General features: G+C 36.7%; 1 protein-coding gene across 1 annotated transcript in view; it reads left to right on the top strand.

The window, feature by feature from the left end:
- Nucleotides 1-3,391: 3,391 nt before the first annotated feature.
- Nucleotides 3,392-17,306, top strand: part of opn7b (opsin 7, group member b) — a 130,795-nt gene continuing 116,880 nt past the window's right edge. Inside the window, exon 1 of the mRNA XM_056450073.1 lies at nucleotides 3,392-3,592. The gene's annotated coding sequence lies outside the window, so the exon portion shown is untranslated. The remainder of the gene's footprint in view (nucleotides 3,593-17,306) is intronic.

Raw genomic sequence — 17,306 nt, forward strand, 5'->3', positions numbered from 1 at the left:
AGTCCACACAGAAATGGCAGTTGACTGGGACTCGAACCAGCGACCTTTTTGCTGTGAGGTGACAGTGCTAACCACTGAGCTACTGTATCGCCCTATATATGAGACGTCAGACCTTGGAGAAGCATTGATTTAATGTAAAACTATCCCCTCCTGTCCTGAATGAGGACACCAGTGTACACGCACAAATGAAAGAGACAGGTTTGCTGAGAAATGGGGCACTTGGCCATTAACAGCCAATAGGACAATGCTTTAATCAAGGTGTTTCTCATCACATTCTGCCACTCCTGTTTAGTACATTGCACCTCCTCTCTCACACCCACTCCAGCTGGGATCCAGATGAAAGGCGGTGATTCAGAAGTAGAGTGGTGCTAAAACTAGGTGGATGCAGTTTTGGAGGTGAAGCTTTCAGAGAGGCTCATTATAAAAGGACTAATCAGCTACTGTATAAGACTGAGGGGCTTTCGCTCTGCAAAACCAACCAAGTTAACCAAACACAGGCTAATTAGGAAAATGTGCCCAAGAATACAATTTTAGATTTGAGAAGTATGTGCTTTTTCTCTACTAGTTTGCTTTTAAAACACTATCGATTGGGTTTAGGGAAGGGGGTTGGTGTGTCAGTCAAGCCAACTGGCTTCTCTCAAGGACGAGAAGGACGTTAAGATACTTGTAGCCGAAACGGTGGATTTACAAGAAATGGCACGTATAAGAAAACGTGCTCCAGTAAAATATTTGCAATTGTCAAAAATGTACACGTCAGGCTTTGGTGGAAATAAAAACTGCAACAAGATGTTGCCCAAGGGCACATAATTCTAAAGAGCCTGGATTGAGCCCACAAAATTAAACATTGATACACATATTATTGATCTGGAATAATTCACTCTCTATAATTAAATGTAAAATTTGCTAATCTAATTATTATTATTATTCTAATAGCAAGATGGTGCCAAATAGTCAAGTACAGGAGAGTAACAGATAACCACAATTATATGTATGTATATTTACTAAAGTTCAAGACGATTTGTAGTACCCGGATGAGCCTTAGTTGTTAGTTTAATCATTGATTTCTGGCAATAACATGCCCTGGAATGTCACGATTGACCAATCAGAAGCAAGTATTCCAGAAACCCATGTAATAACCTTTAAAAAACAAAACACCAGTGCAATACCATTGATAACGCTTGTTATTTCAAATACATTTTGTGTTGACACACTCTCATAATACATATCTGAAATGTCAGTAATGACACAAGCATAGAAAAACATTTATGGATATAAGTCTATAGCAATTTAAAATAGACTGTAAATTGGGAATTATCAACAATGTACCAATATAAATACACTGTAGATACTTTGATGTTGTAAGTCTTAACTTAAAATATACAGATGAAGTCAGAATTATTGGCCCCTCTAAATTATTAGCCCCCCTGTTTATTTTTTGCCCCGTTTTCTGTTTAACAGAGCAGATTTTATTCAACACAGTTCTTAACATAATAGTTTTAATAACTCCTAATAACTGATTTATTTTATCTTTGCCATGATGACAGTAAATAATATTTGACTAGATATTTTTCAATACAGCTTAAAGTGACATTTAAAGGCTGAACTAGGTTAATTAGGTTAACTAGGCAGGTTAGGGTAATTAGGCAAGTTATTGTATAACGATGGTTTGTTCTGTAGACGCGGAAAAAAAAATTAATTAGCCTAAAGGGGCTAATAATTGTGTCCTTAAAAGGGTGTTGAAAAATTAAAAGCTGCTTTTATTCTATAAAATATTCTAAAATATTTTATTCTAAATAAAACAAATAAGACTTTCTCCAGAGGAAAAAATATTATCAGACACACTGTGAAAATTTCTTTGCTCTGTTAAACATCATTTGGCAAATATTTAAAAAAGAGAAAAAAATTAAAAGAGGGGCTAATAATTCTGACTTCAACTGTACTCAGACTCTATTTTCTAAAGACGTCTCTACCACAAATATTAAAGAAACTACCAACAAACTGCATTTTGCACCTACAAGAACCTTCAGTGCAATAGACAGAAAAATGTCTAAAATGTAAAATTTTCATGCAACCATACACATCAAAGCAGATCTATCCCCTTTTCATATAATTTACCTGCAGTTAAATGATCTGAGGCGATGCGGTGGCGCAGTAGGTAGTGCTGTCGCCTCACAGCAAGAAGGTCGCTGGTTCGAGCCTCAGTTGGCATTTCTGTGCATGTTTCCACAACCCATCTCTGGGAAACATCCATTCACACTCACTCACACACTACGGACAAATTAGCTTACTCAATTCACCTGTATCGCATGTCTTTGGACTGTGAGAAGAAGCGGAGCTCCCGGAGGAAACCCACACAGGGAGAACATGCAAACTCCACACAGAAACACCAACTGACCCAGCCGAGGCTCGAACCAGCGACTTTCTTGCTGTGAGGCGACAGAATTTCCTACTGCGCCACTGTGTCGCCCTTACGGTCATCATAGGAAAGATAAAATAAATCAGTTATTAGAAATAAGTTATTAAAACTATTATGTTTAGAAATGTGTTGAAGAAATCTTCTCTCCATAAACAGAAATTGGGGAAAAAGAATAAACAGGGGGGCTAATAATTCAGGGGGCTAATAATTCTGACTTTAACTGTACATCTAGACGTAAATAAAAACCCTGCTGGTTGATTGCAAGAAACCCATTTGGTGATTTTAGTGTTGATTGATTCTGGATCACATATTGGTTTTCCTCAAGAGGCAAGTTCATCTATCCACAAACCGCTGCCAGTGGTTGAAGCTGACAGCCTCGAGGGAAGAGATCAGACATTCAGCGCAGTTGTGCTGCGGTCAACCAGAGACTGAAAGCTTGCTTTTATTCCAGTGTTCCTATTGGCAATGCCCTTTATACTGTGTGTCTATGTAAAGACAAAAATGTTAAAAACGTAACTTAGTAGAAATGAAATGAACCCTCAAACAGTTCAATTAGAGATTTAAGACAAAGGACACACTTTGGATGATGGAAGCTATAAGAGCGTAGATAATGGAAAGATGTGCACTTCCGTTGTTCTCTTTGATGTCCTCTCTGCCGACTTGAAAGAGACTTCTGAAGCCGCCTGGCGTATTCGGACTCATTTACAAACCAGCAGCACCACCAGCTAATCGAGGACTTTTCTCTCAGACTGATCAAGAACAGAAATGAATAGCTAGCTTTTGTAGGAAGACAGAGAGTATCTGAGTGAGGGATGTGAGATGACAGTCGATGCAAAAAGCAGGATTAGTTACAAGTGGAGGAGGAGAGAAAAGAAGGACAGGAACAGAAAGAGGGTGGGGGTGAGCTGGGGAAAGTGAGGGAGAGAGTGAATCTTTCATAGCAGGCGTCTCGAAGCGCCACCGCTGTGATTTGTGTCTCTCAGTATGTTTCCCCGCTGCTGCAGCAGGCAGAGTAAATGTTCACTCGCGCACCATGACTTCTCGACCTCCTCTTTTCTTTTCATACTCTACTGGTTGCTTTCCCTCCAAAACCAAGCCGTTCACTCAAGGCTGATGGCTCACAGACTTCAGATTTTTCTGTGAACTGACATCGGACATAAGGACCGCCTCTAGAAGGTAAGAACAGCAGTTAACAATTTTATAACTAGACTGTTTGGTGTGCTGCCATGCTTGTGTACAATACAGCCCTATTTTTACGATTTATTTTGAACAACTGTATTTTGTTGTAGTTATTTTGTGAGATATGATGTGATTTATATGTATTTATGTCAAGGAATGACATTATTATTAATGCAGGAAAGCGGGAAAAGTTTTTCTTACAGTATTTATTCAATTAATTTATTTAAATGACAAAATTAATTATTATATATATATATATATATATATATATATATATATATATATATATATATATAAATTAATTTTGTCATATATAAATATATATATATATATATATATATATATATATATATATATATATGATTCAAATGTATGTATATATATATATATATATATATATATATATATATATATATATATATAAATTATTTTTCTGATCTCAGAAACTAGTGTAATGATATTTTATTCAACACAATCTGTGTGCTGCCATGCTTGTGTACAATACAGCACTATGTTTACGATTTATTTTGGACAACTGTATTTTATTGTAGTTATTTCGTAAGATATGATGTGATTTATATGTATTTTTGTCAAGGAATTATTAATTATTATTATTAATGTAGGAAAGCGGGAAAATTTTTTCTTACAGTATTTATTCAATTAATTTATTTAAATGACAAAAATAATTATATATATATATATATATATATATATATATATATATATATATATATATATATATATATATATATATATATATATATATATATTTATATATGATTCATTAATTTGTATGTATGTATGTATATATATGTGTGTGTATATATATATATATATATATATATATATATATATATATATATATATATATATATATATATATATATATATATATATATATATAATAAAAAATATATTTTTCTGATCTCAGAAACTAGTGTAATCATATTTTATTCAACACAATCTCGCAGGAATTCATAACTTTTTGATTTTGTGGCAAATCTGTATGTACGTTTTAGTATGAATTGCTCTTCCCCCATTGACGATGGGTTTTAGGGATGGGGTTTGGAGACTCCTTTGAATGTTTACGTTTTTGCATAAATTAAATGAATTCATTCCAATTAGCCACTTTTTCAGCAATATGTAAAATGGTTATGTTTCTCCAATGATCAGGCTAATTCTGATGTTTATTTGATATTATATATTGTGTTCTTTGTTTGTTCAAGTGCAAATATCATTAGTTAAGAAACAGATCAGCTGATTTGTGTAATGAACATGTGGCTGTCAGTTACTGTGTCCCAAGCCTCACTAACAGAGCCTACACATTGTGGATGTCGCCCTCATTTGACCAGCACATTTAATCTCTGTTAATGAGCCGATCTGGTGTGTTTGATTAGGAAAAGTTTAAACAGGGTTGTTTTGATTGTCCATCATTTCTAGTTACTATGTAAAGTCTGGCTATAAATAACCTCACTGAGCCATTCTATATATCCCATCGCATACACAGTACTCTATCTACACATGGCTCTGAGTGATAAAGCAAAGAGTGAGCATTTTAAGTGGTCTGGAGGAATAAACATAATGGTAAGAGACAACGTGGAAACTGAGATGAAAGAGTTCTCATATTCACGTGTATAGACACAAGAACCCTTTTATTCAAGCTTTCAGACGTCCTTTTTTTGTCTTAATTACATTCAACTCAGATTTGCGTCATCCTCGGTTCATTTAATTGTAGTCTGTCTAAGGTAAGTCTCATAAAAGTGACTCTTAAGTGAATTGAATTTAGCCATTTAACCAAACTCTCAACCTTAAATGGATCTACACCAGATCTGTTTGACTTCCTTCATGCATCGCCCAACCTCCATAAAACATCCACAATGTACTCCTTCTGAAATCATTTATAAGCTTTGTATGAGAAATAAACACATGGAAATGAATATGCAAATAGCTTTTCATTGACCCTTTGCTTCGGAGTTAAAATCGAAGTTATACCAGATCACGTAGATATTAAAATGCTCAGTGGCAACTTGCAAACAAACTTATGAAGTGATTTGGGATTGAGCCTTAACCATTTGCAAGAGGGCTGCACAATATATCGTTTTAACATCGATATCCTACATAGGCTCGTTCTGAAAATGTAGCCCTATTTACATTTTTAGAGACCGCAAATTATGTAGCCAGAGGTACGTATGGCTGCATTTCATTTTTAAATCGGACGCTGCGTATGACGCCATTCCTTATCGCGCTTAACAGCTGACCGCATATCTCCGGATGGACAGCTTTCCCGCTGTAACCAGCTTGTCCCGTTAGCTCGCCATGTACGTCGGCAGACTTGAGACACAGAGAGGAGTTGACCATGACGACGGGGTTCGAGTCTGGTGAAGAATGGTTCCACAATGCAGGTGAGACAAAAACAGAATCCAAAAAATAAAATAAGTAAATAAAAGGGTGAGAATGTGGTAAATTCTGAAAATGTGGTAAAAATCAAACTAGGGCTTTTCTTTTTCTGGATTGCTTTTGAAAATTGTTGGTCGGGTTTAGGGAAGTGGATGGGCCGGCCAATCAGAACAATTGGTTGAGTTTAGGGGTTACCTCCTGGGACATATTTCGCGGTGTCTAGAAATGTATCTAGAGGTTTGTTTTCAGAATGAAATCAAATCACTTTTATTGTCACATCATCGGCAGCACGTGTGCTGTGATGAGTGAAAAGCTTAGGTGCTGGCTCCAGACAGTGCAAAATACAGATATGCACATACAGATGCAGAGGCAGTGCAAATACAACGACAGTGCGAAATACAGACAGTGCAAATACAACGACAGTGCGAAATACAACGACAGTGCAAAATACAGACAGTGCAAATACAACGACAGTGCAAAATACAGACAGTGCAAATACAACAACATACAACAGCATACTCCTAAAAAAACAGGACAATGTGAAATTGGCAGTGTTGACAGTGATATGTACAATCAGCCTGATCTCATGAGAAAACGTAAGTATTTTACGTTTTGTCTGTTTAAAGGCTAAATCGTACGAGTTCAGTCGTACGAAATTCTACGATTTTAAAAAGGAGGCGTGGCACCTAACCCCACCCCTAAACCCAACCGTCATTGGGGGATGAGCAAATCGTACGAAAATGTACGAATTAGATCGTATGAATTCATACGAATTAGTCACTAAATCAAAAAGTTACGAATTGCCGTGAGATTGTGTTGGTACAATGAATAGGTGTACACATAAATGCAGGCAGTATTGTTTTAAGTGCAGTGCATGCTACATATTGATGAGCCTGGGTTGTCGATATCACAATGTGATCATTCGAAAGAGTCACATCGTGAGAATACGCAATGTTGAGTCTGGATTATAATTTATCTTTTCACACGTGTTTTTGAGGCCTGTGACTGTGTGAGGATTTTAAAAGCATTCAGGCATAAGAAAATGTATCGTTTGTAAATTTGAAAAATTAATAGCTATTTATTTTATTGAATTGTTTATAAAACGAAGACTATGCGGTATTATTTTACATTTGATTATTCAAATACTGTATACCTGAATACATTTCACCTCTTTGGAAAAAAAGCTGTTTATTTCATTTGTATCTTTTTCTTTATTGAATTTATCTATGCTCATAGATTGTTTGTTATATGTTACGCACCCTCTATGAATCACCCCAATCAATTTTTTAACTCATCTAGAGAAACTGTATTCATATCGCAATATATTGTATATCACAATGGGTAACTTTTCCAATATCGTGCAGTCCTTATTTGCAGTGTACTAAAACACAGTTTTCAAGCTCCATTCATTCTTGAAGTCATCTTTCCATACTAACATGTATTGTTTACATGTTTACACTCTGTTTACTTTCGGGAGTTGTGTAGGAAAATTCAAGCACATTCATTTCTGACCAATCGAAATGCAGTTTAGGAAATACTTTTAATGACAATATCTGGCCAGTGAATGATGTGGGTGTTGTCACATGACTGCATTTAAGTTGGTTTCACCTGGTTTTGACCAGAGTACTCAGTTTTGTGTGAAAAGAAACCAGAACTGCAGAAAAATGCTTCAATGTATCATGCGTTGTCTTTGGTCTGGACCAAATGAACTGAACCACAGGTGTGAAAACACCCTGAAAATGAAGAGAAACGCTGTCTAGCTGACTTTTCTGATTTACTGACTGGACACAAGCAGACAATGAGTGCTGTGAGAGAGGTGTGATAATATTATAATCTAGTTTACCTCCTTTTTATAAAAGCCTTATTTTGAAAAGGTCTGAACAAATTAGCAATACATACAATACCTGACTAATGTCTTGTCGTTAATTGAAGTTTTAGGAACAACAAATAATAATAACTTGACTTCAAGTTAATCATTTGCTATCAGAAGTGGCTTATATGAAAGGAAAGGGCCTCTAGATTACCCTTATTTAACCAAAATAATATATGATCATGCCTTGATTTTTAATGATTTAATTTGGATAGTAAGGTCTGACTTTGCTGAGACAAAAGTCTTGTCACTTAACAGAAGTTATAGTCATGGTGCAGTGGGAAAAAATGAATATTATGTCTGACTCCCATGAGCTTGGAGGACTGCATCCATACATCTCTGCAATGACTCAAATCACTTAATAATAAAGTCATCTGGAATGACAAAGAAAGCGTTCTTGCAGGACTCCCAGAGTTAATCAAGATTCTTTGGATTTATCTTCAATGCCTCCTCCTTCATCTTTCCCCAGACATGCTCAATGATGTTCATGTCTGGTGACTGGGCTGGCCAATCCTGGAGCAGCTTGACCTCCTTTGCTTTCAGGAACTTTGATGTGGAGGCTAAAGTATGAGAAGGAGCGCTATCCTGCTGAAGAATTTGCCCTCTCCTGTGGTTTGTAATGTAATGGGCAGCACTAATGTCTCGATACCTCAGGCTGTTGATGTTGCCATCCACTCTGCAGATCTCTCGCACAACCCATACTGAATGTAACCCCAAACCATGATTTTTCCTTCACCAAACTTGACTGATTTCTATGAGACTCTTGGGTCCATGCAGGTTCCAATAGGTCTTCTTCTATTTGTGATGATTGGGATGCGGTTCAACAGATGATTCATCAGAAAACTGCCACTTTTCCAAATGATCAACTAAAAGTTTATTATTAAGGTTATTATTATTTGTTGCTCTTACAATTGGGATCGATGACAAGACTTTTGTCAGGTAGTGTATATGTTAAAGTCTGCATGAAATCAAAATGTATAATGTTTATTTTGCTAGCTCGCATTGTTATTCTTAAAGTGAATTACTAATCCATACAACTTAATCCAATAAAATAAAATATGCTTCGGTAATCTTCGATCAAGGCTACATCTACACTAATCCGGATACATTTGAAAACGTATTGTTGTTGAAAACGTATTTCACACTATTGTTTTCAATTTTTTTCCATCATCCACACTTAAATGCATAGATGTAAGACGCTTTTACCTGTCTCATATCCACCTGCCATTATTTACTTTCCATCTCTTTGAAACGTCATGGCAAAATGTCATAACTGTGGTTTGCCTCTACCACTGAACAACATCTCTCAGTATACATTCTGTGTCCTTTGAAGAGAGGCAATACATGTACAAATTGACATTACTATTTAATAACGCTGTCAAAACGGACAGCATCCAAAACATCTGCTTTACAATGTCGTGCGCAATGTTAGCTTAATTGGTAACATGACTGCGCCACATGACTAAAATACGTCATCGGTTTTCGAAAGCCTGTGTTTTTACAGTCCACACTGCAGCACTTTCTAAAAGATATGTTTTTGTTTCCTAAAAATGGCATCTAATTGTGGACAGAAGGCCAAAACGGAGAGAAAAATATATGTTTTAAACAGAAATGTATTAGTGTGGCCAAAGTCTGACCTGTTCTGAATTTGTTTCCTCCATTGGAGTGTCTGTCCTTTTGTTGACGTCAATCTGAGGGCTTCCATTGGAACTGCATATTAAAATGCTTAACCACACCTCTCACACAATTAATTTGCTTTATGATCCCATTTAATGTATTACACAGTTGAAGTCAAAATAATTACCCCACCCCTGTTTACTTTTCTCCCAATTTCTGTTTAACGGAGAGATTTTTCAACACATTTCTAAACATAATAGTTTTCATAACTCATTTCTAATAACTGATTTATTTTATCTTTGCCATGATGACAGTAAATTATATTTGACTAGATATTTTTCAAGACATTTCTATACAACTTAAAGTGACATTTAAAGGCTTAACTAGGTTAATTAGGTTAACTAGGCAGGTTAGGGTAATTAGGCAAGTTATTGTATAATGATGGTTTGTTCTGTAGACAGTCCAAAAAAAATTAGCTTAAAGGGGCTAATAATTTTGTCCTTAAAATGGTTCATAAAAAATAAAAAACTGCTTTTATTCTAGCCGAAATAAATCAAATAAGACTTTCTCCAGAAGAAAAAATATTATCAGACATACTATGAAAATTTCTTTGCTCTGTTAAATATAATTTGTGAAATATTTTAAAAGGAAAAGAAATTCAAAGGAGGGCTAATAATTCTGACTTCAACTGTATTGTTAATTTCTATAGCTTCTGAGAATCCAAAAAGAGCCACATATCGATAAATAATGTTATGATAGCTGATTTAACATTAAGTTATGATTGAATTACCTCTTGTTACAATTATGAAATAGTTTGATAACAAGTAGGAAATCTTCATGGGTCAATTACAACATTGAAATGGTCTTTAAGAGAATGATGCACAAAAGAAAGCTCGCCCCCTACTCAATATTTTGTTTCACTTGAAAGTACATCAACATACTGAAATAAGTCTCACCAACTTCCTGTTCACATGGACTTTAATCCAATCTAAAGTTAGAGTAAACAACATCGTGCATTATACATGGGCTTAACTCAGTATGCTTGTGCTTCAATCTAATTAAATGATGTGGTTACATTAGCATCTGCAGGGCAGTTCACGGTGGGATTATTGTGCCATCTCATTTAAATAAACAATTGCTCAATTTATCTAATATATTTGCCTCTTTGTGTGGATCAAGATTACTATGCAGCGGTTGACTAGTTTTATTGGCAATAAATGTACTACAACCTGTGATAAAACAAATAAACAGCTGGTTCATGTGGTCCTTTTTATTGTAGCTTAATAAAAAAAGCCCTATCAAAGTAATGACACAGTGACATCTAAAACTCACAATAAATTAATTGTAGAAAATCCGGTCAGGGTACACATTTTCTTAATAAATTTAAAAAGTATATTGACATAAACTGAGGTGGCACAGTGGGTGGCGCTGTCACCTCACAGCAAGAAGGTTGCTGGTTCGAGCCTCAGCTGGGTCAGTTGCCGTTTCTGTGTGGAGTTTGCATGTTCTTTCCGTGTTGGTGTGGGTTTCCTCTGGGTTCCCCCACAAGTCCAAAGACATGTGCTATACCCAACCCAGGCTCATTCTGAAAACGTACCTCCACGGACGTTTCTGGAAACCGCGGAATGCAGCACGTTTTTCTGCAGTTTTTGTTTTCGCGAATCCGCCAGAGGTCGCCGTGTACGCTTTTTTAAGATCTCAAATTTCCCTCGCGAGTGCCATTCACGCCTGCTGTTCTCACTTAAACCCACCAGAGGCCGCTGTCGACTCACTTTTAGACAGACTTTCTGACTGACTGAGCGAATGATCGGCTGACCCACTCACCCACTTCCCTAAACCCAACCAACACGTTTCAAAAGCAATCCAAAAAAATAAAAGCCCTCGTCTGACTTTTTTTTTTTTACCACATCCTCACCCTGCTATTCACTTGTTTGTTTTATATTTTGGATTCTGTTTTTGTCTCATGTGCTTTCTGGAACCACTCTTCACCGGAATCGAACCCCCGTCTTCGTGGTCAACTCCTCTCTGCATCTCAAATCCCCTAACATACATGGCGCGCTAACGGGACAAACTGGTTGCATTCGGAATGCCGTCCATACGGAGGTAAGCGGTCAACTGGTAAGCGCGAAAAGGAACAGCGTCACATCGCCCCGTAGCGTTCATCTAAAGAAATTAAATGCAGCCATACGTACCTCTGCCTACATAATTCGCGGTCTCCAGAAACGTCCGCAGGGCTACGTTTTCACAATGAGCCTGTGCTGGCTATACCGTAGGTGAATTGGGTAAGCTAAATTGTCTGTAGTGTATGTGTGGGAATGAGAGTGTGGCTTTCACAGTGATGGGTTGCAGCTGGAAGGCATCCGCTGTGTTAAACATATGTTAATAATTAATAAAGGGACTAAACCGAAGGAAAATGAATAAATGAATAAATGAAAAACACCTTTCAATTTATATATTTTTTTGTTTTCAGGAAAAGGTCCAAAATTTTGAATAAAATCACTTGTAAAATATTTTCTTCATTTTGAAAACAACTGATTAGCCAACCCAGGCTCATTCTGAGAACGTAGTCCCGTGGACGTTTCTGGAGACTGCGAAATACGTAGCCGGGGGTACGTACGGCTGCATTTCATTTTTTTAAGCGAACGCTGCGGGGCGGTGTGACGGCGTTCCCTTCGGCGCTTGCCGGCTGGCCAGCCAGCCGCTCGCCTCCGTGTGGAGGGCTTTCTCGCTGCAACGAGTTTGTCCGGTTAGCTCTTTGTGTACTCTGGCGGACTCGAGGTGCAGAGAGGGGCTGACAATGATGACGACGACCGGGTTCAAGTCCGGGGAAGAGCGGTTCCAGAAATCAGGTTACAAAACAAAAACAAAATCCAAAAAATGAAGCGAACAAGTTCATCACAGGGTGAGAATGTGGTCAAAATCCGAAAACGTGGTAAAAATCAGACGAGGGCTTTTCTTTTTCTGGACAGCTTTTGTGAATCGTCGTTGGTTGGGTTTAGGGACGGAGGAGGGTGGGTCAGCCGATTGGCCGGTCGCACGGTCAAACATTCTGTCATCCAGGCAGACAGGGACTACGTTCTCAGAATGAGCCTGGGTTGTGATTAGCTGAAGTCACACTGAAGCGACAGCCAAAAGAGGATTCACTTAAAGCTTTTTTCGATAGATTGTTTTCACTATTTATGACGGCATAGCAGTCAAAATAGGACAAGTGAGCTCATGTATGGGACAAATTCTAGTCGTTTGTCAGTAAGGCATGGGTATTTTGAACCACCTGAACCCCTTTGGCCACGAGCCTGAAAGTTCAAACCAAAACTACACTTCTGTTCGACAGTAATATGTTATGATAGAGGGGAACATTTTCAATTAATAACTTCAATTTGACCCGATCCTCACAGAGAGCGATTACAGTCTTGAATGTGATATATTGACACACTTTCAAAACACCGCATGAAGTAAAGGTTTTTCAATTTATTTATGAGCTTGACAGTATAAATTATCATCCAGTTTCTTGCAAAATCAGCAGGGAACAGTTTGGACAGTGTTCATCAATAACTGAGATCTGAACCAGATAGGGAAATGACCTGAAGCAGATTCAAAACTCTGCCTCCTACGTGAACACCATGAATAAAATGATACATATTCACTTTATTTTTTTGCATGTTTTTGTTTATTCAGTCAGAGGAGAACAGATTGATTTATGTTAAACCGGCATGTTGAGCAGGCGGTTCCCTACAGAGCTCTCTTCAAACCATTACAGAGAGTCCTTGAATCATGTCAAACTTCACCTTATCGATTCCCTTCTGACTGTGAAGTGTGGCGTACACAGAAAACACTGTCAACTTTTTTATTTACTTCCTGTGCTGTTCGCTTGACCAATGTTAACTGTATATCATTCAGATATATATTAGGGTGTGGTTACACATTACTTTATCATCTAATTATCTGTTTCAATGTAATACTGATTATTAATAATGATCCATATTTACTTAAAGGGGACCTATTATGCAAAAATCACTTTTTAAACACAGTTCTGTAGCAACAGTCTGTGAATATATTAATAATAATTTATTCATTTTTATTTTTTATAATTATATATTTTTATAATTTTATATTATCTTTTTATATTTTATTTTTTTATAATCACACTTGATAAAAACAGTCTGCAGAAACACTTTGATTGACATTCTCCCTTTTTGTGATGTCACCAGCGGGGTAAAGCCCCACCCACTAGTGATGATCTCAAAATCATGAGCATTAGGAGTCATAGGAGTCCACTTTGTTGACACATAGGCATTTAAAGCTCCACCCTCTTTTGAAAAGAGCACAATCTCATTTGAATTTAAAGTGACAGTCACCAAAACGGCACAATTAGGATCAAAGCCTAAAAGGGTTAGTTTCAAAGATTTATAAACATTATTTGTGCGGTATATTGAGCTGAAACTTCACACACACACACTCTAGGGACATCAAAGACTTATTCTACATCTTGTAAAACAGGGGTGCTCAACCCTGTTCCTGGAGATCTACCTTCCTACAGAGTTCAGCTCCAACCCTGATCAAACACACATGAACCAATTAAAGCTACGGTCACACTGGGCTTTGTGTGTGCGAAATTCTGTGATGCGGCACTGCGAAAAGGGGCGGGATTAAACAAGATGATTAGACATTAAAAAAAGCCAGTGATTGCTCCATGTTTTAAATTTCTGCCCAGAGAGGTCATGTTTTGATCCTCGATTGGTCTCACGCAGTCAATTGATGCGATTTCGCAGGTCAGAGTTCACCAAGCTTGAACTTTGCACCGCAGCAACATGCGAAACTTGACGCATGACATTGCGTTTCCGGTCTGACGCATTCACGTGCGTATGAATGGAAGTCTATGGGAAGAAAAGTCAAGTGTGACCGCAGCTTAATTTGGAGCTGAACAGCACTTGATAATTACAGGCAGGTGTGTTTGATTTGGGTTGCAAGTGAAATCTGCAGAAAGGTAGATCTTCAGGAACAGGGTTCAGCACCCATGTTGTAAAAGGAGGCATAATAATCCTTTAAGGATTAGGACTAGCTTATATTCTTCATAATTTATTTCCAGTTTGGTCCCATTTTATATAAAGTGGTATAATTTTGGTACATGGCACTTGTGTACATACATGTTTTTAAATTTTATTGATATTTTTTTTATTATCCGCATGTGATTACATATTGTAATGACGTGGCCCACGGGTTTTTTATGTGTTATATTACTTAAATACTCAAGTTGTTTTGTTATAAACTTTATGTGTGTTTATGTTTAAGTTGGCCTCTGTGTTTTAAGCCCAATATTTCCTTGATTTATAAAATATTAGTCATTACCATAAACAAGGGTGGTGTGTATTGGAAGCACCCCAGCGGTATGGTCTTGTTAAGGGCTGTTGATGTTTGAAGCTCAGAATAAAAGGTGAACTGACAGTGTTGCCTCCTACCTGCTTATGCTGTCAGATTGCTGCTAACAGAAACACTCAATGTCGTGTGGTGTATGGGACATGATTGTTCTTCTCACTAACACGCTAGGAAACAAAGTTATGCATCATAAATGCTAGCACCCTGCTAGCTGTTTTAGATCAATTAAACGAATTAGCTAGGTTATCTTAGCTCCAGTTGCCCACGCACAGCAATTACTTCAATATATACTTTATTTCTGTTATTACAGTCATAAGTACACTGTAAATCATACCTTACACACTAACTAACCCTTAAACCTACCCATACCACCAAACCTTTTATTAACCTGAACTGTATCCCAGCTTAATCGGACCATGTGCACTACGATATGAACACAAAAAGTGTATTGTGTACACTGTATTTATTAAGTAGCTGGTAAAGGCCACTTAATATAAAGTGGGACCTATAAATTACGTTGTTGTTATTATTATAACAGTAAGTTCATGTAATAAGGACAGTGTAAAATAATGTTACTGTGCTGTGCACATAAACTGAACAATTTCTAAATTCATATGGTTTGCTGTGCTTTTACTTTTCTAAACGCACTGAAATAGTTGCATGATTGCCTAAATTGGCACCTGAAGTAAGGACCTCATCTGAGAAATTCTGCGGTTGCTCTTTACACAGCATTTATTATGTATACTGCACACATTATGCAAAGCATTTCCCAGACGCAGAAAACCTACTACAGACCTACTACATTTTTCAAACTGTGATACTGCATGCCTCAAAGTAACATGCGTGATTTAGACTTCTAGCTCAAGCATGAAAAACAAAAAGTAAGCTGTGGTCAAAAAGTGTTCATTTTATCATCTATATTCAGATTTTTCTTTCCAAAACAGTGAAATTATAAGTAATACAATTACTACAACTACCACTACTACTACCACTATAGTAATCATGTGTTTTATAAAATGATAAAGTGATGTTATATCACAACAAATTCATATGACATATATTATACCTTATATATACATATATATCATATAAATTTGTTGTGATATAACACCACTTTATCATCTTGAAAAACACACCAACCCTGTCCCTAACCGTGCTCGTTTCCAGTATTTTGAAATACATATATATATATATATATATATACACACATAGAATTAAAATGCTAAAGATAATATTTTTGATTTTTTATTTATGCTGAAAGCTGTATGCATGGTTTTCCATAGTTGTAAAAACAAATACTGTGCAAGTCAATGGTGACAGGTTTCCAGCTTTCTTCAAAATATATTTTTGTGTTCAACAGTAGAATGAAAGAAGGTTTGGAATAAGGAAAGGGTGGAATAAGGAGTTAAATAAAAAACTTTGGGGCGGTAAACTATCCCTTTAATGGTACAATATCATTTATTTTTCAGGAAAAACAACTACTAGAACAGTGTTATATATTTTGATGATTTATGTACTTACATTATCCCAAATGTTTGGAAGAATGTTCAAATTCAGAGATATAATTAACTAGTGAGATGGAGCGTTTATCATAGAAAACAAGGAACAGCAACAAGGCTTTAATACATATGTTTTATTAGACTGCACAGATCACCAATAAAACAGAAGCCTAAAATGTATTTAGTCTAATAAAGCATTGCTGCTTCTCCACGTGATCATGAATGGAAGAACTGGAAGCGGTGAACTATGGCATAATAAAAGCGCTACTGTTTTTGTGCTACACCACGTTTGTCTCTTATCAGTATCGACTTTAAACCTTACTCTTCTTCATTCTACAATATTAATAAGTGTTAAACACTTTCAACATGATTTCTGCAGGATTTCCGTAAGGATGATGAAGACCACAACTACCTTGATTCCACACTTAGTAACACTGTCATCAAAATACGGTATTGTTAGTTGTGAATACAGGCCCTCTAGTGGCCAGATTACATACTGTGCTCTTAAAGACATTGAAAGTTTTAACCCCCACATAACCCCATATTTATCCGATTTTGTTTTTCAATTTTACCAGTTATTATAATTAACAGTGAAGTGTTCCCTGTAATTAACTACATTTTATTTGTGCTGTAAATAATAGCATTAAACTTAATATTCGCAGTTATGTGCGTTTGTATTTTCTGCTGTAGTTAGCAATTGATGGCGTAGATGTGAAGGAGAGGAGAATTTACACGTGCGTCACGTTTAGTCAATAAAACACTTTCACAAAGGATCCACCTATGTATCTTTGCTCATGACTTCTCAAGACTCCTCGATCCTAGCGTCCTCACGGTGCAGTTAGAGAACTGAGATTGTTATGACGGTGGTGGACAACAAGGGTCATATCCAAATGCAGCTTTTATTAAGGAGGGTCAGGTAGGCAAGGTTCAGTACAGGAGCACAAGGTAGCATAAA

This window comes from Danio aesculapii, chromosome 23, assembly GCF_903798145.1.
Source record: "Danio aesculapii chromosome 23, fDanAes4.1, whole genome shotgun sequence".
Taxonomy (NCBI): Eukaryota; Metazoa; Chordata; class Actinopteri; order Cypriniformes; family Danionidae; genus Danio; species Danio aesculapii.